Here is an 18317-nt window from a genome sequence, read left to right on the forward strand (position 1 = left end):
ATTAGTAATGCTAATCGAAAGAGAATGTTGCGGGCGAGACAACTGGACAGAAAAAGAGGGGGTGTTGAGGGATAACAGTAACTACAGGAGGGGGGAAAAGTTAAAGCACGACACAGGCGAGAGTGAGGGTGTTGTAAAGACCGCGAAGGTAGCGAAGACAGTAGCGATCTCAGCGGTCCTGGAGAGACAGGAAGCGAGTGTCAACGTACAAGCTGAGGGTAGGAGTCGAATGAAAGGCACTAGACCTGAGGCACAACCCAGTATGGTGCAAAGGATCGAAGAGAATTAAGAGAAGCAGAAGAGTAAGCAGGGTAACCATAATCGAGTTTAGACCGTATGAGAGAGGAATGCAAAGAGAGGAACGTACGCCTATCCGCTCCTTAAGAATTATGGGACAGAACCTTAAGTAGGGTAAGGACCTTCAACACGGAGGTAAGGGATATGGGGCGTTGAAGACAAACGAATGTCAAAGATTAACCCCAAAACCTTCGCAGAATCTTTGTACATAATGGGAAGACCATAAAGCGTCAAAGAAGGACGAAGGAAGACATGCTTATGAGTAAAATTCATAGCACAAGTCTTAGTTGCAGAGAACCTGAAGCCATGATTGGTGGCCCAAGACAACACGGCATCAATCGCAAGTTGAAGCCACCGTTGAAGAAGAGGTGAATCATCACCTCGACAGCAAAGAGTAAGATTGTCGACATAAAGAGCGGAGAAGATGCCAGAAGGAATGGAAAAAAGAAGACCATTGAGAGCAACCAGAAAAATAGTGCTCAGAACACTACTTAGGGGTACATCTTCGAATTGCCGAAAAAGAGGCAGAGAGAGTGTGGTACCAAGCCTGACTAAATGAACGACGAGAGAGGAAGCTTTGGAGGAAGAGAGGAAGATTACACAAAGGCCAAAAGAAAGAAGTTGGGATAGAATATAGTATCTCTAGGTTGTGTTATCTCCAAGTTCACAGGACATCAGTTGTGCTGCAGCACTTGCGAAAACGAAATTGAGAAGGAGAAAGGAGGTGATGGTGTTCCAAGAATCACATCAGACGAACATTTACCAAACGCTCAAAGAGTTTGCATACACAGATCGTGAGGGCAATAGGACGGAAGTCCTTAAGGGATGTCCCGAGAGACCCTGGTTTCCGAATAGGAAGTACAACGGCATTGAGCCAGTCCTCAGGGACTGACGACTACTCCCAGACCTGGTTATACAGACTCTATAAATACCGAAACGTGCAAGGAGGGAGATGGCGAAGCATCTCACAATGAATGTTATCCGAGCCCGCTGCCGTAGAAGCACAGAGGGCCAGAGCAGCCTAATGCTCAGAGCGAAGGGATCGTAGTAGTGAAGGCGGAGATAAGTGCGGAAATCTAAGGGATGAGATTCAAGAGCAGGTTTTCGAAGGATGGAAGGATTGAGGAAGACGAGAACCAGAGCTAACAGAAGAAAAGTGGGAACCCAGCTCGGTCGCGACCTGCACTGGGTCCACCAGAACAGCACCACGGAGGTGAAGAACCGGCGAGATATTTGGAACGAACTTACCCCCAATCTTGCGGATCTTCTTCAAGCTCTGCAGCAGAGTTGTATCGGACGTAATGGTGGAAACATAAACTTTCCAACTCTTGCACTTTACTGAACGAATGGTCATACTGGCCACCGTACTTGCTTTCCGAAACAAAATAATAGAATCGGCCGACTGCCGGCATCGGTGTTTCCTCCAGGCAGCACGCTTACAGCGGACAGCCCGAGCACAGTCTGCATTCCACCAGGAAACGCACTTCCGCCTGCCCAGGTAGAGCGAGGAACAGAGCAGAGGGCAGCGTCGAAGACGGTGTCATGAAAAAGGAAGAGGGCGTGAGGAAAAGGCAGAGAGGAGAGGTCAGAGAGAGTACGCTAGCACGGAGGGTGAATAGATTCCAGTCAGCTTTGGCAAACTGCCACCTACGGAAGGAGAGGGAAGGGTGGAAAGAAAAAGGAAACAAGGATGGGGAAATGGTCTCCGATATGGAGATCATCAAGAACCCGCCACGTGAGATCTAAGTAACGGGACGACGAGCAGAGAGAAAGATCAAGACAGGAAAGGGTGCGAGGTCCAGAGTCCACATGGGTGGGCTCAAAAGAATTCAGAAGAGACAGGGACGAAGAGAGGACGAACGGTTCGAAAATGCGGCCTTGGGTGTTTGTCAGAATGTCACCCCAGAGAGTATGTCGACAGTTGAAATCACCCAAAAGAAGCACCAGCTCTGGCAAGGAGTCCAGGAGGTGCTTAAGATAAGGAAGGGAAAGCGGGGCATTGGGGGGGAGATAAATGGAACAAACTATACCATTTAATCACAAAAACACGGACAGAAGAACAATGGATAGGGATGGAAACAGTAGGGAGATGAAGGGAATATCAGAACGAATGAAGTGAGCAGCAGAGTTATGGGTCCCAGCAAGAGCTTGGGAGGGGAGGGGGGGGGAAAGAAAGGAATAACCAGAAAAGTGACCAGGACGAGCACCAAACATCGTCTCCTGGCGACAAACACAAAGTGGTGAAAACTGTGTAATCAGAAGTTGGAGTTCATGGAAGTTGGCATAAAATCCACGAATATTCCATAGAAGAATAGACATTATCAAAAAGAGAAAGGACAGCAACAGAACAATGAAGAAATAAAGGTAAAGAAGAACACTGTATATTAAATTGGCTCAGGGTCAGCAAAATCAGGGTTAGGGGCATGGGTAAACTGAGTAAGAATGAAGTGAAGGGAACGGGAGGACAGACCAGAGGTGGACGGGAAGGGTCCGGAGGAGAACACAACCGAGAGGGGTGGTCAAGGACAGCAGGAGGAGGGGATGGGGGGCAGAAACTGGGGAGCGCACCTCAGCAAGGGCAGCAACCGAGAGGGAATCAGGGGCTAAAGAAACCTCCATTGCTGGAACAGGGGCCCAACCACCGAAATGAAAGGGGATGCAGCGAGTGTGTCAGAGGTGGTGGGCGAGAAAGAAAGTGATGCCTTCTTACCAGCCGGGAAGGACGAAGTAGAGGAGCCAGGCTTACGTTTCTGACTCAGAGGCAGTTGTTCCAGCAACAATGTACTGGGCGACAGACTAAATTATCTTGACAGAAGATAAACGGGAGTGAACAACATGAAGATTGCTGGGAGGGTGATGGACATCAGCCTGGATAGACAGGCGGCGTGGAGGGCCATTAGACTGGGGGGAGGGATGGGAAGAAGGATTGGGGACAGAAGGGAAAGAAGACACAGGAGACATGGCAGACTGGGCAGGAAGGGGGGAAACTCCAGATGGAGAACTAGAAAGGGAGGTCCCATCGGGACAGAACGTAATAGAACAAGGATGGAGGTGGTGGGCGTGTCCGAGTCTAAGACCTGGAAACGGTTGTGAGACCGAGTAAGGTGGGAAGGACGAGGAGAGGTAGAATGCAACATGCGAGCTTAGGATACGCCAGCAAAAAGGGCGAGATGGTGAATTTCGCGTCTCGCTTCAGGAAAATACAGACGATCCCGTTGTTTCAAGTTGAGGACGGCTTCCTCATGTTTGTAGTGTATACACGAGCGGGAGAAGGTTGGGTGGGCCTCACCGCAATTGAGGCAGTGAGCCTGGGGAGAATTGCAATCTGACTTAGAGTGACCATCGTCCCCACACATGGGGCATAGATACACAGTACTTGTGCATTTGAGGACACCATGCCCGAACTTCCAGCACTTATTGCGAAGTCTAGGTGAGAGAATGAACTCCTGAATGGAGCATCTGGCACCAGCAAGAATTACAGAGGGCGGAAGGGTCTTACTATCAAAGGTGATTTTCACAGCTTGAAGGGGCTGACGGCGACGACCACGAGGGGGTCGAGTGAATGTTTACACCTGGAGAACAGAATGGCCTTGGGCTTCGAGGTTATGTTATCCTCGTGGATATTAATATCTTCATATCACCAGTTTCAACATGGTGTGAGAGGAAAACAGTTCCCGCACGGGCATTTAACCGAGCGGTTTTTTTTTACCTGAACAGGGGTCTCCCTAATGCAGTACATTGCAGCTAAGCGGGTAGCTGCATCCTGAGGAGCAGCAGCGACGACACGTGTACTGAAACGGGTGGGGTTGAAAGCCACAGAGGCATATACTGAATCAACAAGGTGCCTATGGAGGGAGAAATCGTCAGGAGTAGAATCCAGATGGTGGAAATCATAGTATTTAGCCCATGTAGCGGGATCAAGCAAGGCGTGGTACGTATTAGTGTGGGAATGTATCGTGCGAGTGCAGCCGTGGCGGGGACGGCGTTGAGAACCTCCAGAGAGGTGTTAAAAGGCGCAGTAGTAACAATAAGAGATAGAGCCGTGGCAGGGGACGAGGTAGTAACCACTGGTGGGCGTGGAACTCGACCCTACCACAGAGGAAGGAGGGAGGGGAGCGGGTGGGCAGTAGTCCGGTCTGGGCCCAATGTAGGGGGGCCTACAGTGCTCGGTCTTCCATCACAGTCCGACTCAGGGGCCTGGTCGCCCACCCCATGAGCCTGGGTAAGAGAGGTCGTGTCAGTATCCATATATCATGTATTGTAAAAGGTCTGGGTCCTGGAACAAAGGGATACCACCTACCAGGACAGCCAGGGAGGCCGAGCGCAGGCCAGTGCAGGAAGGGGTGCTCCCCCTTTTAAACAGAGTCCTACTGCTTCGTCCACTCTCCTACACTGGTGCAAAGACCTCACTCTTCCTTTCACCCTTGCCTGGACACCAAGCCATCTGGGTGTCCAGGCAAAGAAGCACAGCTTCCTCCACCACCAGAACACTCACCAAGGAGGAGATTTGAGAAGGGACAGAAGAAAGTGAGCTCAAGGCAATGTACACTAACATAGATGGAATTACAAATAAAGCAAATGAACTTGGAGAATAGGTACTAGAGGAAAACCCAGAAATAATAGCTCTCACAGAAACAAAGCTGACGAAAACAATAACAAATGCAGTGTTCCCACAGGACTATTATGTTATGAGGAAAGAGAGGGAAGGAAGAGGGTGGTGGTGGTGTAGCCCTGCTAGTAAGAAAAGGCTGGGATTTTGAGGAGTTGGTTGTTCAGGGATGTGAAGGTTTCAGTGACTACATAATAGGAACAATTACAACTGGAGGGCAAAAAATTATGGTCGTAGTCATATATAATCCACCACCAAATGACAGAAGACCCAGACAGGAATATGATAGAAACAATATGGCCACCATTAACATAATAGAGAGAGCAGCTTCTGTTGCTAGCAGGAATGGATCTGGACTATTAATCATGAGAAACTTCAACCATGGGATGATAGATTGGGAGAACAGAGACCCGCATGGAGGACCAGAAACATGGAGAGCTAAGCTGCTGGACATGGCAACAAGAAACTTTCTAAGCCAGCACATCAAGGATCCAACAAGAATGAGAGAAGATGAACCAGCAATGCTTGATCTGATATTTACCCTAAATGAGTGGGATATAAGGGAAGTCAAGAGGGAAGCACCCTTGGGAATGAGTGATCACAGTGTATTGAAATTTGAGTACCTGGTAGAGCTAGGAATTATCCCCCCCCCCCCTGAAAAAGAACTAGGAAACAAAAGGCTGGCATACCGAAAGGGAAATTATGAGGAGATGAGAAGCTTCCTAAGGAAAATACCTTGGGACACAGACCTCAGAGCTAAGTCTGTATGCGATATGATGGACTATGTCACCCAATAGTGTCAGGAGGCAGTAAGCAGATACATCCCGGCCCAAAAGGAAAAATCCGAGAAGCAAAAGAAGAATTCGTGGTATAATTGGGCATGTATGGAAGCAAAGAAACTGAACAAAAGGGCGTGGAGGAACTTCCGGAATAACAGAACACCAGAAAGCAGAGAGAGATACCAGAAAACCAGGAATGAGTATGTCAGGGTGAGAAGAGAAGCAGAGAAAAGTTATGAAAATGATATAGCAAACAAAGCCAAGACCGAACCAAAGCTACTCAATGGTCACATCAGAAGGAAAACAACAGTGAAAGAACAGGTAGTAAAACTTAGGACAGGTATACAGAGGTTGACAAAGAGGTGTGTGATGAACTCAACATGAGGTTCCAAGAGGTCTTCACAATAGAACAAGGTCACTGTGGTCACAAGGTGAGGTCACTGTGCTAGGAGAAAGGGAAGTAAACCAGGCAGCCTTGGAAGAGTTTGAAATTACGAGAGAGGAGGTCAAGAGACACCTGCTGGATCTGGATGTTAGAAAGGCTGTTGGTCCAGATGGGATCTCGCCATGGGTACTGAAAGTGTGCAGAGGCACTTTGCTTGCCACTCTCCATAGTGTATAGTAGGTCACTGGAGACGGGAGACCTACCAGAAATATGGAAGACGGCAAATGTGGTCCCAATATACAAAAAGGCCGACAGGCAAGAGGCACTGAACTACAGACCAGTGTCCTTGACTTGCATACCATGCAAGGTGATGGAGAAGATCGTGAGCAAAAACCTGGTATCACATCTGGAGAGAAGGGACTTCGTGACAAATCGCCAACATGGGTTCAGGGAGGGTAAATCATGCCTGACTGGCTTAATAGAATTCTACGACCAGGTGACACAGATTAAGCACGAAAGACGGCTGGGCGGACTGCATTTTCTTGGATTGTCGGAAAGCCTTTGACACAGTACCGCATAAGAGGCTGGTACATAAGCTGGAGAGAGAGGCAGGTGTAGCTAGTAAGGTGCTCCAGTGGATAAGGGAGTACCAAAGCAATAGAAAGCAGAGAGTTACGGTGAGGGGTGAGACCTCCGATTGGTGTGAAGTCACCCGTGGAGTCCCACAGGGCTCTGCACTCGGTCCCATCTTGTTTCTGATATATGTAAATGATCTCCCGGAGGGTATAGATTCATTTCTCTCAATGTTTGCGGACGATGCCAAAATTATGAGAAGGATTAAGATAGAAGAGGACTGTTTGAGGCTTCAAAAAGACCTAGACAAACTGAAGGAATGGTCGAACAAATGGTTGTTAGAGTTTAACCCAACCAAATGTAATGTAATGAAGATAGGTGTAGGGAGCAGGAGGCCAAATTGAAGGTATCATCTGGGAGAGGAAATTCTTCAGGAGTCAGAGAAAGAAAAAGACTTGAGAGTTGATATCACGCCAGACCTGTCTCCTGCAGCCCATATCAAGAGGATAACATCAGCGGCATATGCCAGGCTGGCCAACATACGAACGACATTCAGAAACTTGTGTAAAGAATCATTCAGAACTTTGTATACCACATATGTCAGGCCTATCCTGGAGTATGCAGCCCCAGCATGGAGTCCATATCTAGTCAAGGATAAGACTAAACTGGAAAAGGTTCAAAGGTTTGCCACCAGACTAGTACCCGAGCTGAGAGGTATGAGCTACGAGGAGAGACTACGGGAATTAAACCTCACTTCGCTGGAAGAGAGAAGAGTTAGGGGGGACATGATCACCACATTCATGATTCTCAAGGGAATTGATAGGGTAGATAAAGACAGGCTATTTAACACAAGGGGCACACGCACTAGGGGACACAGGTGGAAACTGAGCGCCCAAATGAGCCAGAGAGATATTAGAAAGAACTTTTTTAGTGTCAGAGTGGTTGACAAATGGAATGCATTAGGAAGTGATGTGGTGGAGGCTGACTCCATACTCAGTTTCAAGTGTAGGTATGATAGAGGCCAATAGGATCAGGAATCGGTACACCTGTTGATTGACAGTTGAGAGGAGGGACCAAAGAGCCAGAGCTCAACCCCCACGAACACAACTAGGTGAGTACACACACACACACTGCTGGTTGCGCATTCCGGTGCTGTTGGGACTTTCCTTGATGCATGGGTGAACTTGTTTGGTGAATGTATACCAATTCAAGGACTGCTTTTGGGTTAAGCCCCGGCACTATTCGCTCTGATATGTGAATTTTCCTCTCTGGCCTACCCTTCCCTCTGGTCCAACTTCCCGCTCGCCCAAATGGGCACTTTACCAGTTCATTTACATACACACGTATATATATTATAATATTTTATATAATACCATCTACTAACTCACTCACAATTACTTTATCCAGCTTCTCAACAACTGGGCATAATCAACAATCGGTCTGGAAACTGCATACAATCTCCACTAGCCGACACTAGGCTCTATCCTGGCACAGTGGGACACTAGTGCCTATTATGCTGCTAATACCAAAAAAAGGGTGGTGGTGTCACAACCAGTAACAGATGAGGTATGAGGAAACAATATCAAATACAGCACCTTGCCATTACTTAATTTAAGTTCCTCAGAATATATCACCTCACTAAGACATAAGAAAGCCTACCACCTGGTATAAATGATGCACAACGGTAGAAAAGATCCACGGCAATACATTACAGCAACATGACTAACATCCTAGCAGTCAAATAACACAAATAAGGTCACAATCCCCGGACTGTAACGCCACAGATGCGCTCGCCTGAGATGATCAGAGAGTAGTGCCACCTTTAGCCAAGCTAGCGGAGGCGCAATACTGTATCCAATCTCTGAGTCAACTGACTCATCATTCAAATATCTTGTTACGACCCTGGGTTCCTCAGTGGAAACCAGAGGTCAAAATTTAGCTAATAAACTGCCTTTTAGTATTGGAAACGCATCACGAGGTGCATTTGTTTGTATCTTCCCTGCCAGACGTAAGACTATTCTTGTTTCTCAAAGAGCATTTAAAGACTGAGCTTGGGGTTGATTATTAAATAATAAAATAGGCACCAACTATGTTTACTAATACTTTCTAATCATTTGTAAAGTAAACCTGAGTAAACTTGGGATAGGAATGCTGTACGATTAGTTGAGTAGTCTGCTGGCAGCGAGTGAATTGAGAAGAGTGGAGATGATCGCTCTCACTGGCTGGCGTTCGTGGTGTCGAGATCTACTCTGGCTGCACCTCTCCTCTTCTACCTTTCCTTTTACTTATTTCCCTTACCTTAAGTTAAGTATATCCTGTGTTGTAAGTGTGCCTACTCTGGTAGTAAGATTGGTGAGACCTGGGGGTAGTATTTGCCAGTGTTTTGGGTACCCCTAAGTGTTGTGTTGTGTTGTATTAGGGTACCACGTGGTCTCACTACACTAAGCTGCATCAAGCTTCAGTTCATAACCAGTAGTACTTTACCCGAGCTTGTTCTCAGTGTAAACCTTGTATCCTGCATATGTGGACCAAGGGTTTTAACGTAAGATAGTGTGGTAAAGTAATTATTATTGTTATTGGTGTGAATGTATATGGGGGGTTGTTAAGGGGTTAATAAATAAGTAAGTTAGTTAGTTAAAGGAATATCCATTTTTCCTGGGTAGGAGATCTATGATCAACCACTAGACTGACATTGGGTAGCCAATTATTATTCGGTGGATATTCCACTTGGGGGCCAGGCCTTATGGATCTCCCATATGTGATAACTCTTAATGCTAACTACTGCCCCTACACATGTTATACTATATTCCCCATAGTACAGACTCTCATCTTTAACAAGTGGTTGGCCTGACTGGGAGGAACAGTAAATTGACAAAAAAAATTAAACTTTTGAGTGCCAAAACTAAAAATTCTTGTTTTCCGCAGAACGGTTGTGTGTTAGCCTAGGGTCCAGCTCATCTAGCAAAGGATTCATTTTTACTGACTGGACACCTAGCTGGATCTCTTCACGATTGAGGTAAGTGTGGCCTTGTGTTAGGGGCCGTGCAAATTTTTGTTTTTTCCAATTTTTATTTTTTAATTTTTTATTTGGCTAGGAGCTAAATTAATTAGTCATGGAGGCTAAAATGCAGGAACTGGCAAAGGATCCTTCAGTGGTAAAGATAAAGAAACTTACCGAGTCTAATTTAGTATTGTTAGGCAAGGAATTTGGCCTAGAATTAAATGACGCGGATAAAAAGTGGACTTTGGTGAATTAAATATTACAACATTGTATTGATCAAGAACTGATGGCAAGTGATACACCTTTATGCCAGCCTAGCCAAGCGGAAAGTGCAGCTCATAGGGACAGAGATAGCTCTAGAGTTAGCAAAAATAAAATTAGAGGAGCAAAGACTCAAAACCGAGGAGGCTAGAATTAGAGCGAATGCCACTGGACCTCCACCTGCCGGGGATTCAAACCCCAGGCATTATGAGAAAAAGAATAACTTGCCTGAATTTTCAGAGTCGGACCCTGAAAGGTTTTTCAACCCTTTTCAGAGATTTGCCATGTCCATGACCTGGCCAAAGAAAGAGTGGGTGAAAATCCTACAGGGAAGACTTAGGGGTAAGGCCCAAGATATTTTTATAAATATGCCTGACGAAGAGTGTTTTGAATATGATAAAGTCAGGGAACGTATTTTGCGGGCATATGAAATTACTCCTGAAGCTCACCGCCAAGCTTATCGCAACCTTAGGCCTACTCACAACCAACCGCTCACTGAATTTCCTAATGATCAAATTAGATTGTTTGATAAATGGATTCGCTCGGCTAAAGCCGAAACATACGAGGCACTCAGGAACGTAGTTTTAATGGAGCATTTTATAGATAATATGGCAGAGAATGTTGCACAATTTATTAGAAGTAGGATAGAGGTAGATTCTAAAATAGGGGATTTGGCCAAGATGGCAGAAAACTACCAGTTGGCGGGCAAAAGGCCCAATAAAAATAATTATACCCCACAGAGTAGCAAAACTTGTACCCACAGCCAGTCCAGACCAGCTCATTCTAACCCTTTACCTAATGCACCTTCTGTTTCAGACATAACTAACCCTGTTAAATTGTCTAACCCCACGACACCTAAGAGTGAACCGAAGGGTAATTCTGTTAGTAATATCTCTTCTCCCCGACGCATCTGTTGTCACTGTAAACGTCCAAACCCCGTTATTAGCCATTGTTGGCAACTGTACTCTGAAAAAAAGACCCAATGCTCTAGTTGCGACACAGGGCTTGAGGCTTTCGGAAGGGTTAGGGAGTAAGACCTCCAACCCGCAGTGGTTGGACTTGCTTACCCCATTCTTATTGAAAGGGCGACTACTTTTGTCGGAGGGTTCTTCCTGGAAGGACGTGGTGATCTTCCGAGACACCGGTGCCATCCAGACTAATTTTAGAGAGTGCGTTGCAAGGTGCCGACACTCTCGACACTGGAGAGGTGGTACTGGTCGAGGGTGTCACTAGTGATACTCTAGCAGTACCATTCCATAAGGTTACCCTGGAATCTGATTTCCACAAGGGTGTTTGTACAGTTGGAGTCACTTCGTACCTACCTTTCCCTAATGTTGATGTAATAGTTGGTAATGATTTAGCAGGGGATAAGGTAGGGGACTCCAGACTGCCTATTATGTTGCCTACCCCTAAGGTTTGCCTGGATCCACCTGCCGCAGAGGATAATGTTGTGTACCCTGCGTGCGCGGTGACCCGGTCTATGGGACTTAAATGTAAGGGCAGCCCTGTGCTTGCCAAGGTGGTAAATCCCGAGGACACGAGGAACTTTCCGAGTGGTGAAAGCCAAGTGGACCTTGCGGACACATTCATGGCCCGACTCGATAACGTGGCTGAGGACATTGTGGAGAGCCTGCCACTGCCGCCTACCGAGAGTAGTGGGGAGGTGGAGGAGAATACTGTTGAGCCTCGGCCAATGGCATCTGACCAAGGTCTGGACTCCTCCTCGAGTGAGTTACAGAAAGCTGACCCCAGTCTTGCAGATTGTCATGAGGCAGCCGTCTCTATGGAGGAAATTGTAGACGCAGCAACTGGGTACTACTACAATGATCTGATTTTGATGAACACTGTTGAGCCTCGGCCAATGGCATCTGACCAAGGTCTGGACTCCTCCTTGAGTGAGTTACAGAAAGCTGACCCCAGTCTTGCAGATTGTTATGAGGCAGCCGTCTCTATGGAGGAAATTGTAGACGCAGCAACTGGGTACTACTACAATGATCTGATTTTGATGAGAAAATGGAGACCACAGAGTGCTCCCTTGTCAAATGAGTGGGAGGTAGTCCACCAGGTTATGTTGCCGACCTGCTATAGCGAGAGTTTTAGCGGCTGCTCATGATGATCCTATGGGGGACATCAAGGTATTAATATTACGTATCACAAAATCTTAAAGTATTTTTTCTGGCCCAAGCTGAAAAGCGATGTGGCAAAATTATGTAATGCGTGTATTGTTTGTCAACTTGTTGGGAAACCAAACCAGACACCATCTAAAGCTCCTCTAAGGCCTATTGTCGTGCCAGAGGAACCATTTTCTCATGTGGTAATGGACTGTGTTGGTCCATTACCTAGAACTAAGTCTGGTAATATTTACGTGATCACGATTCTGTGTATCACGACTCGTTACCCAGAGGCTTTTGCTGTAAGGAACATCCGAGCAGAGACTGTTGTTGCTCGTATGTTGCAATTTTCTCCCACTTTTGGACTGCCTCGGGTCGTGCAAACTGACAATGGTACTAACTTTAAGTCTGATATTTTTTAACAATTTTGTAAGGACCATGGAATAACTCATAAGGTTTCCAGCCCATACCATCCACAGAGTCAGGCGGTAATTGAACGTTTCCATCTAACTCTGAAGCAGATGTAGAAGACATCGTGCGAGAGTTCCCACACCTTCTGGGATGAGAATTTACCGTATGTTTTGTTTGCAGCTAGAGGGGGATTACAAAGTTCACTGGGTTGTTCTCCTTTTGAGTTAGTCTTTGGCCATAAAGTTCGTGGACCCTTGCAAATGTTACAGGAGAATCTGTTAGGGAACGTAACGTTAACCGAAGGTTCGGCTTTCTTTGCGCAACACCACCAGAGACTCAAGGACTTCAAGGCGGCGGCACTAAAGTATCTTGGGAAGGCCCAAGAAAAGATGAAAGAACGAAACGATGCTAAGGCTAAGTGGCGGGTATTTCAGCCTGGCGACCCTGTCCTGGTATTAAAGCTTCGACTAGGGAACACTAAGTCCCACAAGTGTGAAGGCCCCTACATTGTGACAGAAAAGACTGGGGACCTCACGTACAAAGTGAGGCACTCTGACAAGCGTAACCAGGTAATGCTCGTACATGTAAATCGGCTGAAGAAGTTCCAGGTCCCCAGGCCCATTGCACTAACCAATGTTTCCATTTCCAGTGAGGGAGGGGATGATTGTTCTGGGGACCCAACTAATCTCATTCTCAATAATTCTAGTTCTGTGAATGCTGTGGAGGGACTGTCCCATTTGCAGATGGCCCAACGTGAAGAGGTGCAGTCGTTGCTTGATGAATTCTCCAGTCTGTTCGGGGAGGTCCCGACCCAGACTGATGCCATTTGCCATGTCAAGTTGACGGACTACACCCTCATTCGCCTTCAACCCTATCGGATGAGTCCCCAAAAAATAGGCCATCGTACGGAAGGAGGTCGACTTCATGCTCCAGCACGGCCTCATCCGGCCGAGCCAGGGCTCTTGGTGCTCGCCCTTCGTTTTGGTCCCCAAACCAGACGGCTCCTGGCGATTATGCACAGACTACCGGCAGCTCAATAAGGTGACCATTGTTGACGCCTATCCGTTGCCCCGTCTCGAGGACTGCATCGACGAAATCGGGAACGCCACGTATGTCGAAATTCGATTTCTCTTGGGGGTACTATCAAATCCCACTCACTGAACGTGCTAAACAACTAACTGCACTCATGACACCCGAGGGTGTTTTTGAGTATCAAGTGTTACCGTTCGGCTTGCGTAATGCCCCTGCCACGTTCCAGAGGCTAATGAACTCTTTGCTCGCTAATGTGCCAAATTATCGGACGTATTTAGATGATATTGTGCTCTTTGATAGTAATTGGGCTGACCACATAGCTAGGTTACACCAGTTGTTCACAATTTTGAAGAATGCAAATCTAACCTTAAATGCAAAAAAAAAGTGTCATTTTGGCCAAGGCACAGTGACAGACCTCGGTTATGAAGTGGGCCAAGGAAAAGTGTTACCTCAGCAAGATAAAATCAGTGCCATTCTGGAGTATCCTGTGCTTCAGTCTAAAAAGGACATTCAACGATTTATCGGCATGTGTGCGTACTATCGACACTTGTCAGAACTTTTCCAGTGTTGCCACTCCTCTCACGGACTTGTTGCGGAAGGCCGTTAAATTTAAGTGGTCATCAGACTGCAGAGGCATTTAAAAATTTAAAATTGATCTTAGCTTCCGCCCCAGTGCTTGCTAGTCCAAGGTTCGACCAACCGTTTAAAATTCATGTTGACGCGTCTGAATCGGGGTGCTGGTGCAGTGTTGTTGCAAACTGGGGATGATCAAGTGGAACACCCAGTATATTATTACTCTGTGAAATTTGACAAGGCACAACGCAATTATTCAGTGGTAGAAAAAGAGGCGTTAGTATTAACATGTAAAAAGTTCGAAGTTTACCTCACAGGTAATATAGTGGAAGTGTACACGGACCATAACCCACTAGTCTTCCTGACTCAGATGAAGGGGAAGAATAAACGCATCCTCAGGTGGGCATTGTATCTACAGGACTTCAATCTGTCTATTATCCACCTACCGGGCCGGCTCAACGTGATAGCCGACGCTCTGTCCCGGTTGCCTGAATAACATTCATCTGGGCCACAGGAAGCCATTTACCAACTGTCATGCTTTAGTTATTTTTTTTGTAGGTTCTCCTGTGACATTAAATATTCTGTGTCCAATTTATTTACTTCCCTGTTTTTTTTTTCTTTCAGAGAAAACCTTTGTACTTTTCTTGCAGAGAAATTGTTTTTGATTGTTTTTTTTTTGTCATTAATTTTCCTTTTATTCTCTGTATACTCTTACAAAAAAATATGACTACTATTCTAGTAGTCACATTTTCTTTTCTCTGAAGGGGGGAGGAGTGTTACGACCCCGAGTTCCTCAGTGGAAACCAGAGGTCAAAATTGAGCTAATAAACTGCCTTTTAGTATTGGAAACGCATTACGAGGTGCATTTGTTTGTATCTTCCCTGCCAGACGTAAGACTATTCTTGTTTCTCAAAGAGCATTTAAAGACTGAGCTTGGGGTTGATTATTAAATAATAAAATAGGCACCAACTATGTTTACTAATACTTTCTAATCATTTGTAAAGTAAACCTGAGTAAACTTGGGATAGGAATGCTGTACGATTAGTTGAGTAGTCTGCTGGCAGCGAGTGAATTGAGGAGAAGAGTGGAGATGATCGCTCTCGCTGGCTGGCGTTCGTGGTGTCGAGATCTACTCTGGCTGCACCTCTCCTCTTCTACCTTTCCTTTTACTTATTTCCCTTACCTTAAGTTAAGTATATCCTGTGTTGTAAGTGTGCCTACTCTGGTAGTAAGATTGGTGAGACCTGGGGATAGCATTTGCCAGTGTTTTGGGTACCCCTAAGTGTTGTGTTGTGTTGTATTAGGGTACCACGTGGTCTCACTACCCAAAGCTGCATCAAGCTTTAGTTCTTAACCAGTAGTACTTTACCCTAGCTTGTTCTCAGTGTAAACCTTGTATCCTGCATATGTGGACCAAGGGTTTTAACGTAAGATAGTGTGGTAAAGTAATTATTATTGTTATCGGTGTGAATGTATATGGGGGGTTGTTAAGGAGTTAATAAATAAGTTAAAGGAGTATCCATTTTTCCTGGGTAGGAGATCTATGATCAAGCACTAGACTGACATTGGGTAGCCAATTACTATTCGGTGGATATTCCACTTGGGGGCCAGGCCTTTTGGATCTCCCATATGTGATAACTCTTAATGCTAACTACTGCCCCTACACATGTTATACTATATTCCCCATAGTACAGACTCATCTTTAACATATCTCAAGCTCATATTCAGACCTATCAAGAACATTAACTATCATAATTTAACATATAACTAAATTAAGATTATAATACACAGCCTTACATAATAAGAATACATATCAAGAACTCGGTACATTAAAGATTTTATCACTATATAAAATTAGGTGCACAAAGAATTCATATTGGTAAGACATGGTAACATTGGCACAAGTCGGTACTCAAGGGGAGGGGGGGGGGGGTTAAGGGAGGAATTTCAAGACGTCGGCCAGTCGTTAATACATATGCATACAATAATATATATATACACCATGTGTATCAAAAGTTTATCTAGGTGGAGGCATCACAGTGCCATAACTTCATTTAATATGACAAGGACAATGCAAGGAACAACAATGAAATGGAAATTACACAGTATTTATATGAATAATGCATTCGAGACCTAAATGTATACATTTCCCATCATGGTCCACATATTACCTATACAGCATTTATGTAGCATTACATACAATAAGCATACAAGAAGATTTTTCAAGCTACATGACCTTTGGCTTCTGCTATACACTAGACTTTTAATATATATGTCCACAATTACATGGCATACAACTTTGACACAAAAATATAATACAGTAGGTTGTGTGCGCCTTGTTACGTACCCCTATTGGATTCGAATATTAAATAATTTACTTGTTCCATGCATCATTACTTGTATGTGCTTATATTATATCATTACTTGTATGTACTTATATATTATATCATTACTTGTATGTGCTTATATATTATATCATTACTTGTATGTGGTTATATATTATATCATTACTTGTATGTGCTTATATATTATACCATTACTTGTATGTGCTTATATATTATATCATTACTTGTATGTGCTTATATATCATTACTTGTATGTGCATATATATTATATCATTACTTGTATGTGCATATGTATTATATCATTACTTGTATGTGCTTATATATCATTACTTGCATGTGCTTATATATCATTACTTGTATGTGCTTATATATTATATCATTACTTGTATGTGCTTATATATTATATCATTACTTGTATGTGCTTATATATTATATCATTACTTGTATGTGCTTATTATATCATATCATTACTTGCATGTGCTTATTATATCATATCATTACTTGTATGTGCTTATATATTATATCATTACTTGTATGTGCTTATATATTATATCATTACTTGCATGTGCTTATATATTATATCATTACTTGTATGTGCTTATTATATCATATCATTACTTGTATGTGCTTTTATGTTATATTTTTTGTAATGATCATCTAGTAGGCTTTACCGTGAGAAAGTTATATTTTGTAATGATGTTCTAGTTGGCAACACCGTGAGAAACAGTTATAGTTGATCACCTAGTTGGCAACACCGTGAGAAACAGTTATAGTTGATCACCTAGTTGGCAACACCGTGAGAAACATTTACTTCCTGCTATGTTGGGCAGTTACAAGCAATTTCCTCTTTATTTTTATAAATATATAACTATTATATTAAACTACATTACCTCTGTTTATGCATGTGATCTGACCATTCTTTAATTTAGTTAATTAATGATAACCTTACTCCTATTATATGGCTCCATTTAAGTAAAATTAATATTAATAAAAAATTGTCAGTCGATATGTTGAGGACGCGAGAAGCGACTCTCCGCCTGGGAATTTAGTCAGTATCTGGTAGACTCACGGAGGATAAACATCTAGGAGGTTAAGTGGCTGTTATATATATATTTTGTTTTGCTGTAGTATATTAGTCTGTGGAGACATAAGTTTATTCTGATTTACATGTGATAGTGCCCATCTGTTGATTGAGATTATATATATATATATATATATATATATATATATATATATATATATATATATATATATATATATATATATATATATATATATATATATATGACTGAAAACTCACACCCCAGAAGTGACTCGAACCCATACTCCCAGGAGCAACGCAACTGGTAACTACAGGGCGCCTTAATCCGCTTGACCATCACGGCCGGACAAAAGGAAGTGATAGCCAAGGCTATTTGAACCACTTCCCCGCCGGCAACTCGGATGGTAATCTTGGGCATAGCATTTCACCAAATCACCTCATTCTTTGGGGCACACGTGAGGAACACAAATGCGAACAAGCCTGAATGGTCCCCAGGACTATATGTGACTGAAAACTCACACCCCAGAAGTGACTCGAACCCATACTCCCAGGAGCAACACAACTGGTAACTACAGGGCGCCTTAATCCGCTTGACCATCACGGCCGGACAAAAGGAAGTGATAGCCAAGGCTATTTGAACCACTTCCCCGCCGGCAACTCGGATGGTAATCTTGGGCATAGCATTTCACCAAATCACCTCATTCTTTGGGGCACACGTGAGGAACACAAATGCGAACAAGCCTGAATGGTCCCCAGGACTATATGCGACTGAAAACTCACACCCCAGAAGTGACTCGAACCCAAACTCCCAGGAGCAACGCAACTGGTAACTACAGGGCGCCTTAATCCGCTTGACCATCACGGCCGGACAAAAGGAAGTGATAGCCAAGGCTATTTG

This window comes from Procambarus clarkii, chromosome 12, assembly GCF_040958095.1.
Source record: "Procambarus clarkii isolate CNS0578487 chromosome 12, FALCON_Pclarkii_2.0, whole genome shotgun sequence".
Lineage (NCBI taxonomy): Eukaryota > Metazoa > Arthropoda > Malacostraca > Decapoda > Cambaridae > Procambarus > Procambarus clarkii.